We start from the raw sequence: 22,519 nt of genomic DNA on the forward strand, positions 1-22,519 counted from the left end.
AAAAACATCCACTCTTCCTTATAGCTTGGCCTCATGCTGTATATGTCAGTCTTAGAAAGGAAATTAGAGAAACACAGTCATTGTGTGGACACGCTGCTGCCAAAAACACAAACTCTTCAACTCTGTCACTAACACTGTTCAATGAATTGTGTTTTGTGAAAAGGATTCAGCCGAGTCAGATTTAAACTGCATGGTCCATTTCCTCTAGGCTGTTGTTCACACAGAAAAAGTTAATCATTCATTGCCCTTGATGGAATATCCTGAAAAATGCAACTGTATTGTACTCATGCTGCAACTTAGAGAGTATGATGTGTTTTGAAAAGAATCTCCAGCTATGGTGGACAATGAACATAAACAAACAACCAGAGAAAGGAATTACAATTTGGTTACGGTACGCTAATTTAGTTTCTGTCCTCTCTCTTTCTTTGCTTTCAAGTTTTGAAACTCTGACGTAGCGTGAGTGATCTAGTTCAGTTTAATATGCCCCATTAAAGTCTTGTCTTTCAATTTTTTTTACTTCTGGAATTAGAACACAGACTAATCAGTGTACTCTGTCTGAAACATTAAAAAGCATCCATGCAACATTAAAACCAGTAAAACACTTCCCAGATGAATTTAATAAATTTAAGTGCTCCCCTGGCTGTTTCCAGATCCCACTTATTCACTTGTTGATTTTTTAACAAAAATAACATTGAGATCACTTAAAGGTAGAATCTTTAGTTGAAACAATAACAAAGCGACACCCCGCTTATCTTTTGGAAGAAAGTTGAGGGATTGGCCTGGAGAAATGTAACCACTCTCAAATTCATAGACAGAGCAATGGATACAAGGACAGTCAATCCATCTATACAGTGTTTGTTTATATTTACATTGTTTACAAACATTGGAGTAAAACAAGCTTATGTTTTGGGTTCTGATGGGGTACGACAGTTGAACTAAGCTCATGAGGCATTTATATTCTTCAAGAATCAATGGATTTATCAATAATTTACAACTCCAAAAATGAATGTAGCAACTAAGGAGTATAGCTTTAATAAACAGTAAATAGCACTGTTTGAGATGGTTTCACCTACCACTGGAATTCAGCGGCGCGTTAAGATGATCAGTTGAAAAGCTTGTAGCATTTGCCATCCGTTTTTCAATATCGATGACTTCAGGATAAGGTGCATTTTTTTATCTATGTCAGCATTTTTACATGATCAACTATCACACCACTTACGTCCACTCAGATTCATAAATACAGTGCCTTCAGAAAGTATTCATATTGACTTATTCCACATTTAGTTGTGTTACAGCCTGAATTCAAAATAGATTAAATGGATTTTTTTTCTCACCCATCTACACACAATAACCCATAATGACAGTGGAAACATGTTTTTAGAAATGCAAATTTATTGAAAATGAAATGTAGAAATATCTTATTTACATACTGTAAGTATTCACACCTGTCACGTTCCTGACCTATTTCTGTTAGTTTGTTGTATGTGTTAGTTGGTCAGGACGTGAGTTTGGGTGGGCATTCTATGTTTTCTGTTTCTATGTTGGTTTAAGGGTTGCCTGGTATGGCTCTTAATTAGAGGCAGGTGTTTGGCGTTCCTCTAATTGAGAGTCATATTTAGGTAGGTTGTTTCACTGTGTTCGTTGTGGGTGGTTGTCTCCTGTGTCAGTGTTTGTCGCACCATACGGGACTGTTCGGGTTGTTTTTGTACATCGTCATTTTGTGTAGTCTATTTTCCCTGTTCGTACGTTCTTCGTGTTTAATGTAGGTTCATCGTCCAGGTCTGTCTACTCCGTTTGTTGTTTTGTTAGTTATAGTGAAGTTCGTGTTTTTTCGTCTTGTCTTTAAATAAATTATGTGTTCACAACCCGCTGCGCCTTGGTTCCATCACTACTCCTCCTTTTCGGTTGAAGAGGAGGAGGACTACCTGTAACGGTCCTGACCTGTTTTATGTTGTTTTTGTATATTGTTTAGGTCAGGGCATGTGTTTTGGGTGGGCAGTCTATGTTATCTGTTTCTATGTTGGTTTTGGTTGCCTGGTATGGCTCTTAATTAGAGGCAGGTGTTTTGCGTTCTCCTCTAATTAAGAGTCATATTTAGGTAGGGTGTTCTCACTGTTTGTTTGTGGGTGATTGTCTCCTGTGTCTGTGTCGATGTTACACCATACGGGAATGTTTCGGTTTGTTTGTGCGTTTTTGTAGTAAGTACTTGTTCGTTCGTTCTGCGTGTGTTATGTCAGTTCGTCGTACTAAGTCTGTCTACTTTCGTTTTGTTATTTTGTTAGTTTATTCAAGTATAGTTTGTTTCGTTTTGTCTTGTAAATAAAATTCATCATGTATTCACAACCCGCTGCGCCTTGGCTCGATCACTACTCCTCCTCTTCTTATGAAGAGAGAGAGGAACGCCTTTACAGAATCACCCACCATTCCAGAGCCAAGCAGCGGAGTAAATGGAGTAAGGGACAGGAAAAGAAGGAGCAATGGACATGGGACGATATATTGGACGGAAAGGGTTGCTACACATGGGAGGAGATCCTGGCTGGTAGGGATCGCCTCCCATGGGAAGAGCTGGAGGCACTGAGGAGAGCAGAGGCTACCGGAGAGAGGAACCGGAGCTATGAGGGAACACGTCTGGCACGGAAGCCCAAAAAGCCCGTAAGTAACACCCAAAAATTTCTTGGGGGGGGGGCTAAGAGGTAGTGGGCCAAGGGCAGGTAGGAGACCTGCGCCCACTTCCCAGGCTTACCGTGGAGAGCGGGAGTACGGGCAGGCGCCGTGTTACGCAGTAGAGCGCACGGTGTCTCCTGTACGAGTGCATAGCCCAGTGCGGGTTATTCCACCTCCCCGCACTGGTCGGGCGACCTGGAGCATTCAACCAGGTAAGGTTGGGCAGGCTCAATGCTCAAGAGTGCCAGTACGCCTCCACGGTCCGGTATTTCCGGCGCCACCTCCCCGCCCCAGCCTAGTACCTACAGTGCCTACACTACGCACTAGGCTACCAGTGCGTCTCCTGAGCCCAGTTCCTCCTCCACGCACTCTCTCTGTAGTGAGTGTATCCAGTTCGGTGCCTCCAGTTCCGGCACCACGCACAAAGCCTCCTGTGCGTCTCCAGAGCCCTGAACACACTATCTTCTCCCCCTACTAATCCTGATGTGCTTGTCCTCAGCCCGGTGTCACCAGTGCCGGTACCTCGCATCAGGTATAGAGTGGGCTTTGAGAATACAGTGTGCCCTGTCCCTGCTCCCCGCACTAGTAGGAAGGTGCTTATCCTTAGCCCGGTGCCTCCAGTTCCGGCACCACGCACCAGGTCTACAGTGCGCCGTATCCGGCCAGAGCCATCCGTCTCCCCAGCGCCATCTGAGCCATCCGTCTCCCCAGCGCCATCTGAGCCATCCGTCTCCCCAGCGCCGTCTGAGCCATCCGTCTGCCATGAGCCTGCAAAGCCGCCCGTCTGCCATGAGCCTGCAAAGCCGCCCGTCTGCCATGAGCCTGCAAAGCCGCCCGTCTGCCATGAGCCTGCAAAGCCGCCCGTCTGCCATGAGCCTACAGAGCCGCCCGCCAGACAGGAGCCGCTAGAGCCGCCCGCCAGACAGGAGCCGCTAGAGCCGCCCGCCAGACAGGAGCCGCTAGAGCCGCCCGCCAGACAGGATCTGCCAGAGCCGCCCGCCAGACAGGATCTGCCAGAGCCGCCCGCCAGACAGGATCTGCCAGAGCCGCCAACCAGACAGGATCTGCCAGAGCCGCCAACCAGACAGGATCTGCCAGAGCCGCCAACCAGACAGGATCTGCCAGAGCCGTCAGAGAGCCATGAGCGTCGAGAGCCGTCAGCCCGCCATGAGCGTCGAGAGCCGTCAGCCCGCCATGAGCGTCGAGAGCCGTCAGCCCGCCATGAGCGTCGAGAGCCGTCAGCCCGCCATGAGCGTCGAGAGCCGTCAGCCCGCCATGAGCGTCGAGAGCCGTCAGCCCGCCATGAGCGTCGAGAGCCGTCAGCCCGCCATGAGCGTCGAGAGCCGTCAGCCCGCCATGAGCGTCGAGAGCCGTCAGCCTGCCATGAGCGTCGAGAGCCGTCAGCCTGCATAGACCTGCCAGAGTCCCTCAGCCAGGATCTGCCAGAGTATATCAGCCGGGACCTGCCCCTTGTCCCGGTGCTGCCCCTTGTCCCGGTGCTGCCCCTTGTCCCGGTGCTGCCCCTTGTCCCGGTGCTGCCCCTTATCCCGGTGCTGCCCCTTGTCCCGGTGCTGCCCCTTATCCCGGTGCTGGTCTTTATCCTGGTGCTGCCCCTTATCCTGGTGCTGCCCCTTGTCCTGGTGCTGCCCCTTGTCCCGGTGCTGCCCCTTGTCCCGGTGCTGCCCCTTGTCCCGGTGCTGCCCCTTGTCCCGGTGCTGCCCTTTGTCCCGGTGCTGCCCTTTGTCCCGGTGCTGCCCTTTGTCCCGGTGCTGCCCCTTGTCCCGGTGCTGCCCCTTGTCCCGGTGCTGCCCCTTGTCCCGGTGCTGCCCCTTGTCCCGGTGCTGCCCCTTCTCCTGGTGCTGGCCGTTTATTTAGGGGATGTGAGTTTTAGGGTGGTCATTGGGAGGGGAAGACAGAAACGGGGAGTGACTATGGTGGTGTGGGGACAGCATCCAGAGCCGGAGCCACCACCGTGGTCAACTGCCCACCCAGACCCTCCCCTGGACTTTGTGCTGGTGCGCCCGGCGTTCGCACCTTGAGGGGGGGGGGGTTCTGTAACGGTCCTGACCTGTTTTATGTTGTTTTTGTATATTGTTTAGGTCAGGGCATGTGTTTTGGGTGGGCAGTCTATGTTATCTGTTTCTATGTTGGTTTTGGTTGCCTGGTATGGCTCTTAATTAGAGGCAGGTGTTTTGCGTTCTCCTCTAATTAAGAGTCATATTTAGGTAGGGTGTTCTCACTGTTTGTTTGTGGGTGATTGTCTCCTGTGTCTGTGTCGATGTTACACCATACGGGAATGTTTCGGTTTGTTCGTGCGTTTTTGTAGTAAGTACTTGTTCGTTCGTTCTGCGTGTGTTATGTCAGTTCGTCGTACTAAGTCTGTCTACTTTCCTTTTGTTATTTTGTTAGTTTATTCAAGTATAGTTTGTTTCGTTTTGTCTTGTAAATAAAATTCATCATGTATTCACAACCCACTGCGCCTTGGCTCGATCACTACTCCTCCTCTTCTTATGAAGAGAGAGAGGAACGCCGTTACACTACCGTTACAACACCCCTGAGTCAATATATGTTAGAATCACCTTTGGCAGTGATTACAGCTGAGAATCTTTCTCGGTAAGTCTCTAAGAGCTTTGCACACCTGGATTGTACAATATTTGCACATCCATTTTTTTTTCAAGCTCTGTCAATTTGGTTGTTGATCATTGCTAGACATTTTCAAGTCTTGTCATAGATTTTCAAGCCAATTTCAGCCAAAACTGTAACAAGGCCACTCAGGAACATTCAATGTCGCCTTGGTAACTCCTGTGTATAGTTAGCCTTGTGTTTTAGGTTATTTTCTTGGAAGTGAATTTGTCTCCCAGGGTCTGTTGGTAAGCAGATTGAACAAGGTATTCCTGTAGGATTTTGCCTGTGCTTAGCTCTATTCCGTTTATTTTTATCTTTAAAACAATCACTAGTTCTTGCCGATGACAAGCATACCATAACATGATGCAACCACCAACATGCTTGAAAATATGAAGAGTGGTACTCAGTGACGTGTTGTGTTGTTGTCACGTTCCTGACCGGTTTTCTGTTATTTTGTATGTGTTTGACGGTCAGGGCGTGAGTTTGGGTGGGTAGTCTATGTTATGTGTTTCTAGGTTTGTATAAGGGTGACCTGATATGGCTCTCAATTAGAGGCAGGTGGTTTTCATTTCCTCTGATTGAGAGTCATATTAAGGTAGGTGTTTTCACACTGTTTGTTTGTGGGTGGTTGTCTCCTGTGTCAGTGTTTGTCGCGCCACACGGGACTGTCTCGGTTTATGTAGTCTGTTCCTGTTCGTGAGTTCTTCGTGTATTTATGTAAGTTCCATGTCCAGGTCTGTCTACTCCGTTTTGTTATTTTGTTAATTATTCAAGTGTATTTCGTTTCGTGTTTTTTCGTCTTGTTCATTAAAATCATGTCATTTCACAACGCTGCGTTTTGGTCGAATCCCTGCTCCTCCTCTTCGGATGAAGAGGAGGAGGAAAGCCGTTACAGAACCACCCACCTTAATACGACCAAGCGGCGTGGGAGAGCACAACAAAAGAACCAGGACTCGTGGACATGGGAGGAAATATTGGACGGAAAGGGACCCTGGGCGCAAACTGGAGAATATCGCCGCTCTCGTGAGTGGAAGGAGGCAGCCACAGCCCAGGAGCGGTGGTATGAGGAGGCAGCAATGAGACGTGGCTGGAAGCCGGAGAATCAAGCTCAAGACCGGAGATATGAAGGTATGCGGCTAGCAAGGAAGCCCGTGAAGAAACCCCAAAAATTTCTTGGGGGGGGGCTAAGAGGTAGCCGCTAGAGCCATTCGTCAGTCAGGATCTGCCAGAGCCGCCAACCAGACAGGATCTGCCAGAGCCGCCAACCAGACAGGATCTGCCAGAGCCGCCAACCAGACAGGATCTGCCAGAGCCGCCAACCAGACAGGATCTGCCAGAGCCGCCAACCAGACAGGATCTGCCAGAGCCGCCAACCAGACAGGATCTGCCAGAGCCGTCAGCCAGCCATGAGCGTCCAGAGCCGTCAGCCAGCCATGAGCGTCCAGAGCCGTCAGCCAGCCATGAGCGTCCAGAGCCGTCAGCCAGCCATGAGCGTCCAGAGCCGTCAGCTAGCCATGAGCGTCCAGAGCCGTTAGCCAGTCATGAGCTGCCCCTCAGCCCAGAGCGGCTATTTATCCAGAACTGCCCCTCAGTCCAGAGCTGTCTCTCTGTCCGGAGCTGCCCTTCAGTCCTGAGCTACCTCTCTATCCTGAGCTACCTCTCTGTCCTGAGCTACCTCTCTGTCCTGAGCTACCCCTCTGTCCTGAGCTATCCCTCTGTCCTGAGCTACCTCTCTGTCCTGAGCTACCTTGTCCCGGAGCTGTCCTTTATCTTGGTGTTGCCCCTTAAACTAAGTGGGTGTAAAATGAGGGTGGTCATTCTAAGGGGGAGACGTAAGCTGGGATTGACTATGGTGGGGTGGGGACCTCGCCCAGATCCTGAGCCACCACCGTGGTCAGATGCCCACCCAGACCCTCCCCTAGACTTTTGGTGGTGCGTTCGGAGTACGCACCTTGAGGGGGGAGTTATGTCACGTTCCTGACCGGTTTTCTGTTATTTTGTATGTGTTTGACGGTCAGGGCGTGAGTTTGGGTGGGTAGTCTATGTTATGTGTTTCTAGGTTTGTATAAGGGTGACCTGATATGGCTCTCAATTAGAGGCAGGTGGTTTTCATTTCCTCTGCTTGAGAGTCATATTAAGGTAGGTGTTTTCACACTATTTGTGGGTGGTTGTCTCCTGTGTCAGTGTTTGTCGCGCCACACGGGACTGTCTCGGTTTATGTAGTCTGTTCCTGTTCGTGAGTTCTTCGTGTATTTATGTAAGTTCCAGGTCTGTCTACTCCATTTTGTTAATTATTCAAGTGTATTTCGTTTCGTGTTTTTTCGTCTTGTTCATTAAAATCATGTCATTTCACAACGCTGCGTTTTGGTCGAATCCCTGCGCCTCCTCTTCGGATGAGGAGGAGGAAAGCCGTTACAGTTGTATTTACCCCAAACATAACGTTTTGTATTCAGGACATAAAGTTAATTTCTTTGCTATATATTTTGCAGTTTTACTTTAGCGCCTTATTGCAAACAGGATAAATGTTTTAGAATATTTTTATTCTGTACAGGCTTCCTTCTTTTCACTCTGTCATTTAGGTTAGTATTGTGGAGTAACTACAATGTTGTTGATCCATCCCCAGTTTTCTTCTGTCACAGCCATTAAACTCTCTAACTGTTCTAAAGTCACCTTGGCCTCATGGCAAAATCTCTGAGCGGTTTTCTTCCTCTCTGGCAACTGACTTAGGAAGGATGCCTGTAGCTTCGTAGTGACTGGGTGTATTGATACACCATCCAAAGTGTTATTAATAACTTCGCCATGCTCAAAGGGATACTCAATGTCTGCTTTTTTATTTTTACCCATCCACCAATAGTTTCCTTTCTTTGCGAGGCATTGGAAAACCTTCCTGGTCTTTGTGGTTGAATATGTGTTTAAAAATCACTGCTTGACTGAAGGACCTTACAGAGAAGTGTATGTGTGGGTTACAGAGTATTTTATTTGCCTTTATTTAATCAGGGAGTCACCATTGAGACCAGTGTCTCTTTTACAAGGGAGCCCTGCATATACAGTACCAGTTAAACATTTGGACACCTACTCATTCAAGGGTTTTTCTTTATTTTTACTATTTTCTACATTGTAGAATAATAGTGAAGACATCAAAACTATGTAACAACACATATGGAATCATGTAGTGACCAAAATAGTGTTAAGCAAAGCAAAATATATTTTAGATTTTAGATTCCCTCGAAAAAGCTTCCTTTTGCCTTGTTGATAGCTTTGCACACTCTTGGCATTCTCTCAACTAGCTTCACCTGGAATGCTTTTCCAACAGTCTTGAAGAAGTTCCCACATATGCTGAGCAGGTGTTGGCTACTTTTCCTTCACTCTGGAAGAGAGAAAGTGTGTCCAACTCATCCCAAACCATCTCAATTGGGTTGAGGTTGGGTGATCGTGGAGGCCAGGTCATCTGATGCCGCACTCCATCGCTCTCCTTCTTGGTCAAATAGCCCTTACACAGCCTGGAGGTGTATTGGGTCATTGTCCTGGTGAAAAACAAATGATAGTCCCACTAAGCGCAAACCAGGTGGGATGGCGTTTCGCTGCAGAATGCTGTGGTAGCCATGCTGGTTAAGTGTGCCTTGAATTGTAAATAAATCACAGACAGTGTCACCAGCAAAGCACCCCCACACCATCACACCCTCTTCCATGCTTCATGGTGGAAACCACACATGCAGAGATCATCCATTCACCTACTCTGCGTCTCACAAAGACACGGCGATTGGAACCAAAATTCTCAAATCTGGACTCATCAGACCAAAGGACAGATTTCCACCGGTCTAATGTCCATTGCTTGTGTTTCTTGGCCCAAGCCAGTCTCTTCTTATTATTGGTGTCCTTTAGTAGTGGTTTCTTTGCAGCAATTCGGCCATGAAGGCCTGATTCACGCAGTCTCCTCTGAACAGTTGATGTTGACATATCTGATATTGGCAGAACGCTTAAATCTAACTGCATTGTCCAATTTACAGTAGCTATTACAGTGAAATAATACCATGCTATTGTTTGAGGAGAGTGCACAATTTTAAAAAGAAATGCAACGGTTCATTGGATCAGTCAAAAACTTTCCAAATACACAGTGGCCAAAACAGAAATTGCACCTGGGCTGGAATAATACATTATGGCCTTTCTCTTGCATTTCAAAGATGATGGTACAAAAAGAACAGTTTTTATTTTTGCGCATTATCTTTTCCCAGATCTATTGTGTTATATTCTCCTACATTCCTTTCACATTTCCACAAACTTTCAAGTGTTTCCTTTCAATTGGTACCAAGAATATGCATATCCTTGCTTCAGGGCCTGAGCTACAGGGAGTTAGATTTGAGTATGTAATTTTAGGCAAAAAAAAAAAAAAAAGGGGTGGATCCTTAAGATCCTTTCTAGCCCAGGGGTTCCGCTAGCGGAACACCCACAACATTCCGCTGAAAAGGCAGCGCGCAAAATTAATTCTATATATTTTTTTAGAAATATGTAACTTTCACACATTAACAAATAAACATCTTGTTAATCTACCCATTGTGTCCGATTTTTAAAATGTTTTACAGCGAAAACACAACATATATTTATGTTAGATCACCACCAAATCCCAAAAACACACAGCCATTTTTCCCAGCCAAAGATAGTCACAAAAGCAGAAATAGAGATAAAATTAATCACTAACCTTTGATAATCTTCATCAGATGACACTCATAGGACATCATGTTACACAATACATTTATGTTTAGTTCGATAATGTGCATATTTATATCCACAAATCTCGGTTGACATTGGTGCCATGTTCAGAAATGCCTCCAAAATATCCGGAGTAATTACAGAGAGCCACGTCAATTAACAGAAATACTCATCATAAACTTTGATGAAAGATACATGTTTTACATATAATTGAAGATACACTTGTTCTTAATGCAACCGCTGTGTCAGATTTTAAAAAAACTTTACGGAAAAAGCATACCATGCAATAATCTGAGACGGCGCTCAGAAATACACAACATTTTTCCGCCATGTTGGAGTCAACAGAAATACAAAATTACATCATAAATATTCCCTTACCTTTGATGATCTTTCAAAATCGTTGTTTTGTTCGATAATGTCCATTACTAGTGTCCAATTAGCTACTTTTGCTAGCACGTTTAGTTCACATGTCCAAACGCTGGCGCCGGTCCAGGCGAACTCAGACGAAAACTTCAAAAAGTTATATTCCAGGTCAAATAAACTGGTCAAATTAAGTAGAGAATCAATCTTCAGGATGTTGTTATCATATATATCCAATAACGTTCCAACTGGAGCATTCGTTTTTGTCTACAGAGTAATGGAACGCATGGCCATATCATGACTAGTGCGCGTGACCAGGAACTAGCATTCTGCCAGACCACTGACTCAAATAGCTGCCATCCGGCCCCACATCACACTAGAGGCTTCATTCCACATTCTACTGACTGTTGACATCTAGTGGAAGGCGTAGGAAGTGTGAACAGATCCATATCTTACTGGGAGATGACTAGACGATGAGTTTAACATCAACCAGCCCCAGAATTTCCACTTCCTGTTTGGAAGTTTGCCTGCCATATGAGTTCTGTTATACTCACAGACATAATTCAAACAGTTTTAGAAACGGCAGAGGGCTTTCTATCCTATAGTAATAATAATATGCATATATTAGCATCTGGGACAGAGTAGGAGGAAGTTCACTATGGGCACGCGATTCATCCAAAGTGAAAATGCTGCCCCTTATCCCTAAAAATTTAACCAACAGTGCGGTTCAACTTAGTAAAGAAAATATTTACTAAATAAACTAAAGTAAAAAAAGATATAAAGTAAGACACTAAAATAACAATAAGGAGGCTACAGTATATATAGGAGGTAACAGTACCGCGTCAATGTGCGGGGGTACAGGTAAGTGCTTGTAAGTAAGCATTTCACGGTAAGGTCTACACTTGTATTCGGCACGTGACAAATTAAGTTTGTTTTGATTTGAAATTCCATAAATTACCTTTTACAAAGCACACCTGTTAATTGACTACATCATGAAGCTGGTTGAGAGAATGCCAAGAGTGTGCAAAGCTGTCATCAAGGCAAAGGGTGGCTACTTTGAAGAATCTCAAATACAACATATATTTTGATTTGTTTACCAGTCTTTTGGTTACTACACCCCCCTATCCACATCAACGGGCAGTAGTGGAGAGGGTAGTACGTTTTAAGTTCCTCGGCGTACACATCACGGACAAACTGAATTGGTCCACCCACACAGACAGCGTGGTGAAGAAGGCGCAGCAGCGCCTCTTCAACCTCAGGAGGCTGAAGAAATTTGGCTTGTCACCAAAAGCACTCACAAACTTTTACAGATGCACAATCGAGAGTATCCTGTCGGGCTGTATCACCGCCTGGTACGGCAACTGCTCCGCCCACAACCGTAAGGCTCTCCAGAGGGTAGTGAGGTCTGCACAACGCTTCACCGGGGGCAAACTACCTGCCCTCCAGGACACCTACACCACCCGATGTCACAGGAAGGCCATAAAGATCATCAAGGACAACAACCACCCGAGCCACTGCCTGTTCACCCCGCTATCATCCAGAAGGCGAGGTCAGTACAGGTGCATCAAAGCAGGGACCGAGAGACTGAAAAACAGCTTCTATCTCAAGGCCATCAGACTGTTAAACAGCCACCACTAACATTGAGTGGCTGCTGCCAACATACTGACTCAACTCCAGCCACTTTAATAATGGAAAAAATGATGGAAAAAATGTACCACTAGCCACTTTAAACGATGCCACTTAATATAATGTTTACATACCCTACATTACTCATCTCATATGTATATACTGTACCCTATACCATCTACTGCATCTTGCCATCTTTATGTAATACATGTATCACTAGCCACTTTAAACAATGCCACTTTTATATGTTTACATACCCTACATTACTCATCTCATATGTATATACTGTACACTATACCATCTACTGCATCTTGCCTATGCCGTTCTGTACCATCACTCATTCATATATTTTTATGTACATATTCTTCATCCCTTTACACTTGTGTGTATAAGGTAGTTGTTGTGAAATTGTGAGGTTAGATTACTCGTTGGTTATTACTGCATTGTCGGAACTAGAAGCACAAGCATTTCGCTACACTCGCATTAACATCTGCTAACCATGCGTATGTGACAAATAATATTTGATTTGATTTGATTTACATGATTCCATATGTGTTATTTCATAGTTTTGATGTCTTCACGATTATTCTACAATGTAGAACTTAGTCAAAATAAATAAAAACCCTGGAATGAGTAGGTATGTCCATACTTTTGACTTTTTCATAAAATACATAGAAAATCTAATACAATATGAAACATATAAAATACAGCACAACACATATTGCACAGACACCAAAGGAATCTCCAGAGTTAACCAACCCTGTGAACAGGTTTGATAACTTGTCATTATAAATCTTAACAGTAAAGTAAGTCAGAAACAGGGATTTGTAATTTATTTATATTTAACCAGGCAAGTCAGTTAAGAACAAATTCTTATTTACAATGACGGCCTACCCCAGCCAAACCCAGACGACGCTGGGCCAATTGTGCGCTGCCCTATGGGATTCCCAATCATGGCCAGATGTAATACAGCCTGGATTCGAACCAGGGTGTGTGTAGTGACGTCTCAAGCACTGAGATACAGTACCTTAGACTGCTGCACCACTTGGGAGCGATGATGTAGTCATTAAAAAAGAATGCTAAACGCTATTATTGCACGCAGAGTGAGTCCATAAAATGTTTATTATATGACATGTTAAGCAAATGTTTACTGAACTTATCTAGGCTTGCCATAACAAAGGGGTTGAACACGTATTGACACAAGACATTTCAGCTTTTCTTTTTTTAAATACATTTGTAAAAATGTCTAAAACATAATTCCACTCTGACATTATGGGGTATTGTGTGTAGGCCAGGGACACCAAATGTCAATTGAATCAATTTTAAATTCAGGCTGTAACACAACAAAATGTGGAAAAAGTCAAGAGCTGTAAATACCTTCTGATGGCACTGTTTAGAGAGTTCAGCCCGGTTATAGAACGGCTACCATGTTAATGTCTTTATTCTCAGAATTTTTGTGATGTAACAATACTAGAGCGATAATTCCCTATGATTCCCTCCGATAATTCCCCATGAAATGACCCTCCTGTAAACAAACAAAATAGAACAGTGAATTTAACCGACTATTTATTGGTTAGCATTCGGATAATGTATACCCAAGTCTGTACTGTGTAGTGGTGTCCACAGATTGCATATCTGCTTTCACTGGACATCTTAATAGGTTTTGAAAGCTATCAGACATAAACAGAACAACGTGGAAGCGTCAATTATCACTTAGCAACGGCTATGGAGGAGAAAGTGGGCTCTAGGAACGACAGAAACCGCATCCCACTGTGCACAGATGTCAATTCAATGTCTATTAAAATCAAATCAAATCAAATGTATTGGTCACGTACACGTGTTTAGCAGATGTTATTGTGGGTGTAGTGAAATGCTTGTGTTTCTAGCTCCGACAGTGCAGTAATATCTAACAAGTAATATCTAACAGTTTCACAACATATACCCAAAATACACGTAAATCTAAGTAAGGAAAGGATTAAGAATATATATACATATACGTCAGAGCGGCATTGGACTACAATACAGTGGCATAGTATAGAATACAGTATATACATATGAGATAGGTGATGCAATATTTACACACAATTAAAGTGACAAAGATACCGTAGAATAGTATAGAGTACAGTTTATACATATGAGATGAGTAATGCAAGATACGAATACATTGTTAAAGTGGCTAGTGATCCATTTCTAAAAGTGGTCAGTGATTCCTAATCTATGTCTATAAGCAGCCACCTCTGATGTGCAAGTGATGGCTGTTTCCACATTGGTTCAACGTCATTTAATTGAAATTACGTGGAAACAACGTTGATTCAACCAGTGTGTGCCCACTGGGATTAGCCCAATTCTCTATATGGGTCTGGGTCCACTTTCTCATCTGGTCTGTGATATTCTCAATACTATATTATTACCATGTATTTAAGCACCCACACACACACATAGACTCACAGACACAGCCACAGCCACAGAAACAGACACAGCCACACAGCTCAGTTTCTTCACATCTTGTTGATAGATCATGTTACTTTGAGAACTGCAGGTTCTAAACGGATTATGAGTAATGTTCAGTTTCCGTGCATCTATTACCATATGAGAGCTTCCTTCCACATTCACAGCACTCTCTGCTTTCGATTAGTGCACAACAAGGAGGCCATTGAGAGGCCTTTGAGATGTAAATAGTTGCAGATCGCTCTGTAATACATTTTGTAGGTGATGCTTTGAAGTTCATTTAAATGCTGTGTGGTAGACCTTACTGTAGCATCACTTTGATCTGTGTGACCCAAATGCATTGGGAGTGTCATGTGACACCAGATCACTTTGATACATTTGAAAGCATGATGGGAGTAACACTCCTGAAGGGACCCAAGTGGCACCTGCTGTCTCTTTGCACACTGCAGGGTGTTCTCGAGTTGCTACACTCCTGGGTGTTCTCGAGTTGCTATACTGCAGGGTGTTCTCGAGTTGCTACACTGCAGGGTGTTCTCGAGTTGCTACACTGCAGGGTGTTCTCGAGTTGCTATACTGCAGGGTGTTCTCGAGTTGCTACACTGCAGGGTGTTCTCGAGTTGCTACACTGCAGGGGGTTCTCAAGTTGCTACACTGCAGGGGGTTCTCAAGTTGCTACACTGCAGGGGGTTCTCAAGTTGCTACACTGCAGGGTGTACTCAAGTTGCTACAGTGCAGGGTGTACGCAAGTTGCTACACTGCAGGGTGTACTCGAGTTGATACACTGCAGGGTGTTCTCGAGTTGCACCACAGCATAATGAAAATGTATTATCATCACAGAAATATTTAAGTTGGTCAAACTTGGTGCACCTATTACCTTTCCCCTGGAAGTATTTCTCATGGCTTGATTGACCAGGAGTTGGACGTGATTCCCATGTGAGAGTCTCAGCTCACATGTGTCTGTCAACACCAATACTCTGTGTCTACAATGGATTACATCTCTGTGTAATGTGCATTTTCTCTTCCTTCCCTACCAGCATCCAGACTTCAGTTCAACTGAATGATTTGACGTCATGTTCTTTTATGCCTACACCACTACCAAACTGAGTGGCCGAAATCAACTGATTGGCACTTTCATAAGTTACTATTGTCCCTATGTCAATACTGATTTATTCCTGGCCGAGTGTACCTTAGTCATTGAGAGGTTCCTTTGAGCACCAATAATCAAGGAAGTGCAATTGCAGTATTGTTTAAGTGCTAATGCCCGAGAAGCCAGTGTTTGGAGGATATATTGGCACGGGTGTTGTTAGGCCCGAAACGAAGGCGAGGGCTGGCAAACCGTGTCAATATATCCTCCAAACACCAGCTTCGAGGGAATTATCACTTTTATACAACGGGTTACCAAAATATTCAAATAATGATTGACATATTTTCATTTAAAACATTATTTTGATTAATTTATTATTACAATTTCATCCTTCCACAAGATATAGTCCCGACACAAATCTAGGGTTGGTACTCAAGCCGGCTGGTTGTTCGTTCTTGTCACGTTCCTGACCTGTTTTCCCTTGTTTTGTATTTATTTAGTTGGTCAGGGCGTGAGTTGGGTGGGTTGTCTATGTGTGAGTGGGTGTTTGTTTTCCGTGTCAGTAGTTGTGCCACACGGGACTGCTTGTCAGTTAGATTCTCTTTTGTTTCATGTAGTGTTCAGTTTATTTGATAATAAAACATGGACACTTTCCACTCTGCGTCTTGGTCCGATCCCTACACCTCCTCTTCAGACGAAGAGGAGGAAATCAGCCGTAACAGTTCTATTGGTTCGGTTGCTAGAGACGCGACCCAGCCGTTCAGTCTTTTTGTTCTGTATCTGTGGAAGCAACCCATTCGTTCATTCTAAATGTTCCATTGCCATACTGGCTGGCATCGTTCTTATCCCTTGCTAGCTAACCAACTATGGCTAACTTACAGTGACGTCATAAAGTGAAGCCAGAATAACAGCAAAGTAGCTGTATTTGCACTTGTTTGAAGTTGTTTTCTAGAGACATTTAATTTAGATACATCCATAACAATGAGCTATTGAGGAGCGATTTCGCCTGGCATAGAACATGTGCTCACTAGTCAGGACACTGTTGTTCAGAGGAGCTAGCTAACAGCACGGCAAACACTCCAAACTGAAGCTGGAAAGACTGCAAACTAGCTGTACTTCATTTTGTTTTACCTTTTTTCAATTGACATTTCTTTGTATATATCCATAAAAATTACGCCAGCTGATTCATGATTTCAACTGGATGAGAAACGCTGCCTCCCTGTCTTTCTAGTCCAGACTCCCGACACGTTCATTACTATGGGACAGCTGGAGATTTGAATATTGAAACAATGTTGCAAATGTCGGAGAGATAGACAGCAAGGTGTATACAAATCTCCGCTGTTGAAAACGAAATGTTAGTCTAAAAGAAATGTGAGATAATGTCTAGATGCTTTTTATAGTAGAGATCAAGTTTATAAATTGTTTGGCTGGGCTGATGAGACAGTGGATTGCGCAGTCAGATGGAACAGATGGAGTAAATCGGCATCGGTGGATTAGACACCGGCTGGAATGCGGTTTTAACCAATCAGCCAATCCAGGCACTCCGCGTTGCGTTGTGCTTAAGAACAGCCCTTAGCCGTGGTATATTGGCCACATACCACACCCCCTCGAGGCTTATTGCTTAAATAAGGCCTTTTATCAAGAGAGCAGTCAGCCCTGTTTCTAATAAGAATCATATGGTTATGAGCATACGAAGGAATAGGGATATTTGGTAGTGTTTGCTTTATCCAGAGAGTTATTCTTCCCACAGCTAAACTAAAACAACAAACTGCTCAGACATCGAGATAGATTATTTTATCAGTAAATGGTCATAGACAGGCAGCTTAGCGACAGTGACAAAGCCAGATACACTGACAGTCTGGCTTATGGTGGATATGGCCTTTAGCACTCTGGGACATGTGCCTGTTTCTGATAAAATTTTCTGTTCCTTTCTGTTCTCACACAGAAAAGACTGCAACAACTACTTAATGCACAGAATGTTAAACAGAGAGTGGGATGACTAAATGCATTCCCCATGTGTGTGGGTGTGTGTATGTGAGATTTGAGGGAATGTGCAGTATGTGTGTACGTGAATGCTTGTGTGTATGTTTGCAGTTTTAGAACCACTGTGTCTGACTGTTCCGGCCTGACGCCATTCCTCTGCCAACGTTGTGTGTGGGTGTAAATGTACAGGTAAATACCAAAATAATGGAAACACTAGAAATGTAAGTAAATGAAGGATAATGTACAAAGTGTATTGAAAGCACGTGCTTCCACACGCAGGTGTGATCCCTGAGTGTCACGACTTCTGCCGAAGTCGTTGCGTCTCCTTGTTCGGGCGGTGTTCGGCGGTCGACGTCACCGGTCTTCTAGCCATCATCGATCCATTTTTCATTTTCCATTGGTTTTGTCTTGTCTTCCCACACACCTGTTTTCAATCTCATCCATTACCTGTTGTGTATTTAACCCTCTGTTTCCCCTCATGTCTTTGTCAGAGATTGTTTTATGTCAACTGTTGTTTATTGGTGTATAGGTGCGCGACGGGTCCTCGTACCCATGTTTATTTTTATGTATGTACAGTTTTGTTTGGAGCATGTTAAGTGGACATTTATTAAAAGTCTCCATTTAAACTCCGTTTAACTCTCCTGCGCCTGACTTCCCTGCCACCTATACACACGGCTCTGACACTGAGTTAATTAAGTAAGTAACATCCTATCATTATTAGGGTAATGTATAACAATTCTGGGCAGGCAATTATTTTGGCTACCATGGCTTTGTATGAGTGGTCACTGAATGATTTGATGAGCATGAAAATAATGTCAACCATATGCCATGGCCATCTGTCACCAGAACTCAACCCAATTGAACACTTATGGGAGATTCTGGAGGGTTAGTGCTATCTGGGATCCCTACCCTAAACCCTAACCCTAACCTTAAACCCTATCCTTACCCTAACTATAACCCTTACATTAAACATTTTACATTTCAACTTCAATGGGGTAGGGATCCCGAATAGCAAGGGAGATTCTGGAGCGGCGCATGAGACTGTTTTCCACCACCAACAAAACACAGATTGATGGAATTTCTCGTGGAAGTAGGTGTCACATCCCTCCAATAGGGTTCCAAACACTTGTAGAATCTATGCCAAGGTGCATTGAAGCTGTTCTGGCTCCTGGTGGTTCAACACCTTATTAAGACACTTTATGTTGGTGTTTCCTTTATTTTAGCAGTTACCTGTAGATGGTTATCTTGATTCACAAACCTTGTCTGAGTCTCAAGGTTGTTATTTCTGTGAGGGCCCTGTCTCTAATCTAATCCTAGTATTGATCAAAATGACGATAGCGAGGCCAAACTCAATTACAACCAAAGAAACTCTGGTATTATGTGCAGCCATGCAGCTATTGCTTTCATTATGAGGAAATAATGATGAGCTTCCTCTCTGATATATTCCATAATAAAGACGTACTGCCTTTGTTTTGTGTCATTATCTGGTGAAATCTGTCTCCATTTGTAGTGGATGACCAACTTTAAGCCCTCTTGAGTTTTCTCATGTAACTAGATGGGCACTACTTTCTGATTACAATATTTCTTTGGCCCAGGCCAGCACACCATAAGTGATGTGCATTTGATAGGAGAAATACAACACGACTATATGGAAAAACATGGTAATGGATATGAAGAGGGAGCACTGCACTAAGGATGTGTTAGCTTCTCACTGTCTCCTGTATCTGGTGCAGTGAACCATGACACTGCTGGGAGCAATGACTCCAGAGACAGTTCCTCTCTCCTCCATTCCTCAGGTTTAACATTATACTACCTTTCTCTAGCTTCTGTGTATGCAAGCTGGGTCAAACCGGTTGTTTTTCAGAATGTGCCAGGTTTCAAGGTCAGTAACCCACTATATCCTGTCTTCGCCATGTTCTGCTCTACTGATGTGGCTTCTTGGCACAAGTTAGTTTTTGTGACGATGTAAAGCTTACACTACACAGTGAATGTAACAGAGCAGATCAGGTTAGACCCAGGAAAGCTCTTCAAACACTGAAATATTCATTCCATCAGGGTGTTGTACTTTTGACCCTAACACTCTACCAGAGAACCACTTTGATTTTTCTCCCCTGACAGGCGAGACACAACTGTCAACAGTCTCTATGCTGCTTTCCCCATGCAGCCCGTTCCATCGACGTGTGGTGTGCAGACTATGAATCAGCTCTTTCTTCAGAGGAGCCGCTGCATGTTCAAAGCTAATGGAGTTTACCAGACTGGAGCAGCCAGCCCCTTACACCCCTGTTATGAACCATGTGGTTCAGATCCCAGTGAGACAGAGGAAAGAACATGGCTGGTTGGTTTATCTATCACAGAAGTGCCCCCCCCCCCCCCCGTCTACATTACACTATAAGCCATGCCTGCATGGGAGTACTGAGCTCTCTGAAAGCAAATTCCTTTCCTCCCTGTCCTCCCTTCATTTGCATCCCATCACGTCAACCAAGCCGGAAATGTAAAAATAAATGCCAGATTAAGTAGAATACCCCCATTGATAACATCGGATGTTTCAAATGCTATTGGCTAGAATGTGTCGTAGGACAGCAGCCTGCGGACAGACAGGTTTCTGGGTTTAGTTGCATGCAGATGCGAGTGATAAAAACAGGACAAAAGTGGCTATGAGGATGTTGGGAGAAAAAAATAACCCTTATAATTGGAGTTGAGAGAAGATGATAATTTAGAATACATATATTTTTTATGGCCAACAGATTCAAGATGCGGTTGCTTTTCAAATGTCTAGTGACCCAGCACGTTCTCATGAATTTCACGGCCCTCTCCTCTCTTCAGAGTACAGGTCTAGGGTTCAGTTTCACGTGGGTTTGTTGTCAAAAGAACAGGAACTGATGCTGTGCCCGACAGTGTAGAGTTCTTCCTCACTAAAAATAAAATACAATTATGCCGGTATAATGGCTTCGCTATCCCCTACGGAAACATGCTTAATAAACCAGCTGCAGAGATTCTAATTAGGCCTAGCAGTTTGTGCTATTATTTCTGTTGCTGCTCTCAAAGTGTGAAAAATGATGTTCACATCATGTATTTTCCTACACATTATTCTTCGCAGGCATTTAGAATTGACTTGTATCTTTGGTAAAAGGAAATACACAGCCCATCACTTCAAGGGTGAGAATAAATGCTTGATATCATGGGACATTCATTCTGCTCATATGTACAGTATATTGTCATACCATCCACTCATACGCGTTTTGTAGACCAAAATACTAATGTCTCTTCACCCCATGCTCTTGATTTCAGCATAATAGAGATGAACTAGAACATATTGTCTACCAGGTGGTGTTTGTCTCAGATTGTCAGCATTTAAATTAGTGGACCTAAAAATGGAAGAGTGTGATTCTCCACATTTCAAGAGTGTGATGACTGCACCAACGAGCCCCTCCTTTGAACAAGGTGAACATCTAGAAAGCAATGCAGGGGTAATGATCAACTCACCTATTTAACCCATAGAACCAGATCCCCTTTAACAGCAGGTAATTCCTTTAGACCCAGTCAGCCGACAAACCAGACAGAGCTACAGCCTCACTGACAAGCTTTCACTGTCATGCTTATACATACTAACGTTGTACTGTCCCAATGTACATATGTTTCATGAATATACAGTAGACAATCCATCTACCAAAACAGAGACAATTCAAGGCAAAGGAATGTGTGAAAACATAACACAAAGATGTTCCAGTCCAACCAAATGTGTTGTATTATCAGAGATTATCACGGACTGTGGTGAGAGAGAACACTGGTAATAGGATTGTTACATCTTAGAGAGAAAACACAAATGGTTCGATGATACACGATTTTGTCAAATTTCTCTATACAAATAGCTACAAAACAACTTCAAAGCCCTGAAACACTATTGAAACTATTTTCTTGAAATTACATTTTTTATTCTCCCAGCTGTGGCCCCAACAGATCTATTTTTATCTGTGTTGACTCAATAAAAAAAAAATTGGCCCCAAGTTTGGTGGCAATGACATGTGTTCCCTCATTAGAGAGGTGCTCCACTTCAGAGATGACAGGCTGCCAGGCCTTATTACTACACTGGTGATTCATCCTGAAATAGCCTCTACACTCGCTTCTTCTTGTCTCTATCACGTTAAAGTCATATTAGCAGCCCTTTATGTACCTAGCATCAGTGGAAAACAAGGAACTGCAATGGCCAGTTAAGTTGTAGCCAAGAGCTGTAAAAGGTGGAAAGATTGTGTCATTGGACACTCACACAAAAGAAAGTATCCAGAAAGTGTACCACCACAACACTGGCTTCAATATTCCGCTGATTATATGTATGGAGATCACTATGGCAAGTTTTTATTTTGATCAAGACAAACTACTAGATCAACCAGTACTATGCATCTAGGACAATAACAAATTCTCCCTGAACTCATAAAATAGAGCACAATATACACTTTCTTACTAGGCTATACCATGCTCATTTTAGATGACGAATTGAGCAAAACATTTGGCCCTGTACATTTTTCTTGAGGTCAAAGAGAGTTAAAATGGTACAGGTATGACCTACTGTATATTGTAGACAGACAGTAGCTTAGAAGGACAGTACCCAGCTAGCACATAACGTTCTGAGAACCATATGTTTCTTAGAGCTTGGTGAGAGCGTGGTTGTCCTATGGTTATTTTGCATACAACCTTCCCATAATGTTTCCTACAAGTTTCCTCATGGTTCTATTTAAAGTAATGTTCTCAGATTATTCAGAGAACGTTAAGAAACAACTTTCTTCTGTAGTAATTTCAGTTCTTTGGCATAACATTTCTGCAGGTTTCCTCATGTTTCTATTTAAAGTCATATTCTCAAGATCATTCAGAGAACGCTAAAAAACACCATTCTTCTGTGGGAACAGTACTTCAGAGTAATGTTTTCTGCAGGTTTCCGCATGGTTCTATTTAAAGTCATATTCTCAAGATCATTCAGAGAACGCTAAAAAACACCATTCTTCTGTGGGAACAGTACTTCAGAGTAAT

This window comes from Salvelinus fontinalis, chromosome 3, assembly GCF_029448725.1.
Source record: "Salvelinus fontinalis isolate EN_2023a chromosome 3, ASM2944872v1, whole genome shotgun sequence".
Lineage (NCBI taxonomy): Eukaryota > Metazoa > Chordata > Actinopteri > Salmoniformes > Salmonidae > Salvelinus > Salvelinus fontinalis.